The following is a 4838-nucleotide window of genomic DNA, read 5'->3' as shown; positions in this document are numbered from 1 at the left end:
GTTTGTACCAATGTTAACGAGAAACGGCGGTGTATCAAAAATATATAGAGAATGACATATTAATAATATGTGTGTATGTTGATGATTTACTTGCCACGGGTTCAAGTAAGGATGGAATTCTTAAGTTCAAAAAACAAATGGAGGAATAATTCGAGATGAGAAATTTGGGTTTATTGTCATTCTATCTCGAAATAGAAGTCTCACAACCGGGATTGAGATCAAGCAAGAAGCCTATGCCAAGAAGATCTTGAAAGAAACAAATATGGAGATTTGTAATCCTACCAAGTGTCCACTTGAACCGAGCACAAGGCTTTCAAAAGACAAGAAGGGGAAACCCGTTGATGCTACCGTCTACCGAAGAATAATCGGGTGTTTGAGGTATTTGTTACATACGAGACCGGATTTGAGTTTTTCTGTTGGAATAGCGAGTCGGTATATGCAAGAGACAAAGGAATCTCACACGGATGCGATTAAGCATATTCTTCGGTATGTTAAAAGAACCGTGTCTTACGGTTTAAAATATTCGAGGGGTGGAAGTCGTCACCTTTACGGGTATTCCGATATTAGCCATGGAGTTGATGACGATGATGGCAAAAGTACTACCGGGTATGTTTTCTATTTTAATGATGCCTCGGTTACTTGGTGTACTCAAAAACAGCCAACGGTAGCTTTATCTTCGTGCGAGGCGGAGTTTATGGCAGCAATCGCGGCTACGGGTCAAGCCGTTTGGCTCCAAGAATTACTTAGTGAAGTAAAGGGATGGCCGATGGAAACCGTAGTATTATATGTTGATAATACATCTTCCATTGCACTTATGAAGAACCCGGTGTGGCATGGTCGAAGTAAACATATAAAAACAAAGTATCACTTCATACGAGATTGTATCAAAAACGGGGATGTTACAGTGGAACATATTCCCGGAAGTGAACAACGAGCTGACACGTTGACGAAGGCTCTAGCTCGTATAAAGTTTGCGGAGATGCAAAAGCTTCTTGGAGTGGATGATCTCTCGAAGAACAAACTTAAATTAGAGGGGTGATTGTTAGCCATAATTTGGTTTGGTCCGGTCCATCGAGCCTATGGTGGATCGGTATCTTGGAGACCAAGTCGAGCACATGATTTAGGCTACAAGTTATTTATTAATTATTATTTAGATTTTTTTTTACCAATTAGTATTTGAATATGATTATGGTATATGTATTCTAGTCTAGTTGGGTTTTGAAATCTAAATTAGTATATATACCGAGCTTGTGGGTTATATCATATGCATTTTAATTTTTCGAGCTAATGAAAGTTACATGGATCGAGCTTATGATCTAAATTCGTTTTGTGTTTTCGATTCTGGTTACCAAACTTCACCCTTTTCATAATATATATATATATATATATATATATTATATATATATATATATATATATAATGAAAAATACAAGCAAATTATCTAATACGTAAAACAAAATTGTAACATCATGAGAAATTCGAATTAAAAATGCCAAGTTTCCAAAGTCAAGGGATCAATTCTGCCAATTTTCAAACTCCGAGGAATAAAATGAAAAACCTGATTCTTTGGCTAATCGCGATACGCGATGTCCTTAGGGTCAAGATCATCGCGTATCGCGATGACCTTTCTGACAATGTGCGACGCGTGGCAAACGGTGGCAGAACGATCGCCACGTGTCAACACGTGGCACACACCCTGCCACGTGGCAGGTCTAAGGGGTGACTGGGAGGAGCTACGTCGCGATAAGCGACGAGTAGCCAAGGAAGCCATCGCGTATCGCGATGAGCCTCCTGGTTTGTCTATAAATAGCAAGCTACGAGTCCTTCACAACTCACACTCAAATTCAGCTCTCGTCTCTCTCTCTAACATCTCACTAGAACCCAACAACCATACCTCGATCCACCTCGAAGTTCGTGCCCTGATTCCTCGTATTCATGTCTATTGCCTTGATATTCGTGCCACCATCCAACGGCGTTCATATCAAGAAAGTGATATCATCCCGACATCCCGACGATACCTTTCAAGAATAGTTGGTGTCTCGTGAAGCGTGCCAAGGTGTGGAGAAGTATCGTTAAAGAGAAGGCGACGAAGGAAAGATTGTTGATCAAGAAAAAAGGGCAAACGAGACGGCGACGAAGTGCTACTCAAAGTGTAGGGTTAAAACCCAAAGTCGAGGAAATACTCGATACCTCGATAAAACAAAAAGAAAATATAACAAAGAAAGTATATATATATATATATATATATATGAAATATATATGTGTGTGAATATTCTTTGTTATAAAATTATTATTTAAGCAATAATAACTATTCTTAAATAATAAAGAAAAGAAAGATATACGTTTCTTAAGAAAGAAGAAACATAGGGTTTTAAAGAAAATAAGATATCTATAGGTTATCTTATAAAGAAAGAAAGAAAAGCATTTAAACTAAAAGTTTAAAAAGAAAAGAAAAGAGATTACTTTATAAACTAGAGGTTTTAAAGTAAATCGAGGTGGCGATTATAAAACTAAGAATAAAGGTCTTAAGCCGGATTGTATATCCGACTAACAAAGAGTTATACTCGTACTATAGGTGCGAGATAGCAAGGGAAAGACCCTCGGACGGTATTTGAAGCCGATCCAAATTGAAAAGGTGAATACGCCCCAAACTTTTAAACTTGTTTTCAAATGAGTCAAGCATATTATGTGAAAAGGGTTTACATGAGATTACGTTTCTTTAAAACATTTATAAACAAAAGTAAAAACCTAGCCCTCAGGCTATAGTATTCGTTTATCTGGATCCTTACATATGTGGTAAAATGCGATGGGCACATCGCACCATGCTTGGTCACGACCTCCAGCCACGATGGGCCTGATCCAAGTACGTCCGTGTGAGACTGACCATGTGTTTTGCTGGGGTGACTTGTGTATAGATTTGAGTTTATAAATTGTATTGTTTTAACTTGATTATTCCTAAGCCACGATGGGTCGGACCCAAGTTATATCTCGAGGGCTAATCAAGTAAAAGAAAATATTTTAGCGTCAGCATATTCACCAGCATTCGTTGCTGACGTATTTTCTAACATTTTGCAGGTAATCAGGATTAGCGCTATGGAGACGAAGGGCTAAAGAATCCGATGGCTTAGATATTTTTGTTAAAACTTAAATATTAGTTAATGGTGGTTTTGTAAAACTTATAAACAAGTAAATTTAAATGAGACGTTTGTCTCATCATTTTTATTGTAAATATTGATAACTTTAATCCTCATGTTTTATAAGACTTCCGCTAAAAAAACCGCAACTTTGATTTATTTACAAATATGGTACCAACTGTTGGTCGCACTCCTAGGCCCTAGATAGGGGTGTGACAACAATGATGAATACATATTACACAATGCCCTGAAACGTAAGACACAATGCTAAATACATATAACACAATGGCCTGAAACGTAAGACACAATGGTAAATACATATAACACAATGGCGTGAAACGTAAAACACAATGGAATCTACACATTACACAATGGCTTGAACGTAATACACAATCAACATAATATATTTTTCAAATTAAGTGAATGCATAATAACTAAAACACAAAGATATGTATAAAGCAAATGTTGAGCACAAAGATACAATGAAAAACGAAAGACACAATGACGTAATTTTTGTTTTAATTTTTATCTTTAATACGAGTATCAATTGAAAAACACAATGACCAAAATATATAACACAATGCATAGAAAAACTCAATTAAAAAACACAATAGACAACCAAATAACACAATATAATAAAAACCCATCAACTTTTTTTTTATTTTTATATAACAATATGATATTCATATTAAAGATAAAAAACGCTCGTTGTTATAGTAAAAAAATTTCCTAAAAAAATGTCATATGTAAAAGTTATAGATGTTTTAAAATGATGGAGGAATTGACATGTGCCTTGTATGTAGAGAGAGTCAGCATAAGTGGGTTATTACATTCATTCTCTTTTTATCAATTTTTATTTTTAAATTAATCTCCATCATCTAAATCTAAGATCAATGGATTAGATTCTTTCTCACCCTTCTCATTCTTGTTGTCATTTGCATTTTAACTTTACCCATATAGCCATTATCTGACGTTATAACTATCTAATGAGCTTTTCTTTTTCTTTTTTTCTTTTTATTTTTTTTGATTTAACCTTTTATGTGCAAGTATATTGAAATTAAACTGAAAAGCAGTGATCAAATCAAAACAAAAGTTAGACAACAAGCAGTGATCACATCAAAACAGAAGTTAGGCGGGTAAAAGGTTAGCCGCTATGCCTTTATGAATTATAACCCAATATTCTATTAAAAACTATTGGCTGATCTTTTTATTATAATATTAGTATGTTTTATTATGTATAATATTACTATGTTTTCTTATGTTCTTTGATTAGTATTGAAGACAAACATACACATGGAAACGGACAAATACAAAGCAGCATTATATTCTAAACGGGCGTCGGCATAAACATAGACCGGTATTATTATAAGCAAGGAGACACAACAACATATATTCTAAAGGAACGTCGGCATAAACATAGACCAGTTTATTATAAGCAACGAGAGAGACGTAGAGCAAGGAGATGGGCTACTGAAACAACACACACGAAGATGCATGATTTATGTTTAGAACTCGACGTCATGTGGCTCGCACTTTTTAGACTTGAGATTGCATGTCGTGGGTAGGTTGAGCGCCCTGTCCTCTATCAAGGCGACCAACATAGGCGAGTCCCTATCTATTGATCCCAACACCGTCTCTATGACTGGACACATACACTCCTCCCCCGCATTCTTTAGCTGGGTGCAGCAAAGTTTCAGTAGGGAT

The 4838-nt window shown here is 35.8% G+C and overlaps 1 pseudogene; it reads left to right on the top strand.

Moving 5' to 3' along the window:
• The first annotated feature begins 262 nt into the window (after positions 1 to 262).
• LOC143600382 (secreted RxLR effector protein 161 pseudogene) lies at positions 263 to 1039 on the top strand (annotated as a pseudogene).
• The last annotated feature ends 3799 nt before the right edge of the window (positions 1040 to 4838 follow it).

Source organism: Bidens hawaiensis, unplaced genomic scaffold (assembly GCF_021521415.1).
Source record: "Bidens hawaiensis isolate Kalapana, Puna unplaced genomic scaffold, B.hawaiensis_p1.1 tig00053999_1, whole genome shotgun sequence".
NCBI lineage: Eukaryota > Viridiplantae > Streptophyta > Magnoliopsida > Asterales > Asteraceae > Bidens > Bidens hawaiensis.
Note: the sequence above shows the minus strand (reverse complement) of the source record. Positions and strands in the feature narration are given on the sequence as shown.